Source organism: Callithrix jacchus, chromosome 1 (assembly GCF_049354715.1).
Source record: "Callithrix jacchus isolate 240 chromosome 1, calJac240_pri, whole genome shotgun sequence".
Lineage (NCBI taxonomy): Eukaryota > Metazoa > Chordata > Mammalia > Primates > Cebidae > Callithrix > Callithrix jacchus.
Genome location: NC_133502.1, coordinates 42,089,106 through 42,089,808, shown reverse-complemented (window position 1 = coordinate 42,089,808; position 703 = coordinate 42,089,106). Strand labels below are relative to the sequence as shown.

Sequence of the window (703 nt, the reverse complement as noted above, 5' to 3'; positions counted from 1 at the left end):
GTTCACCAGGTCACAAAGTACCCAGGCATCAGTTATATAACTTGTGTGACAGAAAACAGTCTTGACTTGGGTATTTCCAAGTAAGCCAAGTTTTACATACAAATGAAGTAGATTTAATGGATTGATGATTGAAGAGGGAAGTACTGTTGAGAAATCACCTGGGGGAATCTCATCTTTTCCATTTGTGGGATAAAGATTCCCAGAGCCTATAGGATTGATAGTGCTGTTGAAAGGATGAGAGAGAGGAAGCCTGTGAGTTATAACAAAATTCCAGGGAAGTTTGAGCTACTTAAAAAAGACTTAAAAATAGAAGAATTGAGCTTCACACAGTGACAGTATCATAGCCAGTGAGGTTTATCCAAGGAGTGATTATTGCTAATTGAAAACTTTTCCTGATACCCAGCCATGACAAATTGCAATATAGTTGGCATTGGTAATTTTTAACAGTCTTTGTAGAGACTGAATATTTCAGTATTTAAAAAAAAAAACAGAAGAAATGAAAGTGCCCTCTATTGGCAGGTTTAAGTGCTTTATACTCTTTTCCACTTTTCTGTTGGATGAGGACCCATGAAGATTAAAGGAAATAAAGAAGCTAGATTTTATTTGCACATGTGAGTAGCTTAAATTGCAATGTTGCTGATATCAGATTGATATTAGTTAGAAATATAATTCTGGCTATTGTTTTGAAAATGAATTGGGGAAT

At 35.1% G+C, this 703-nt stretch overlaps 1 non-coding gene across 1 annotated transcript; it reads left to right on the top strand.

Moving 5' to 3' along the window:
- Positions 1-318: 318 nt before the first annotated feature.
- Positions 319-459, top strand: LOC118147954 (U4 spliceosomal RNA). Its single transcript, XR_004734661.1, has one exon. It is a non-coding gene; the product is annotated as a U4 spliceosomal RNA (small nuclear RNA).
- The last annotated feature ends 244 nt before the right edge of the window (positions 460-703 follow it).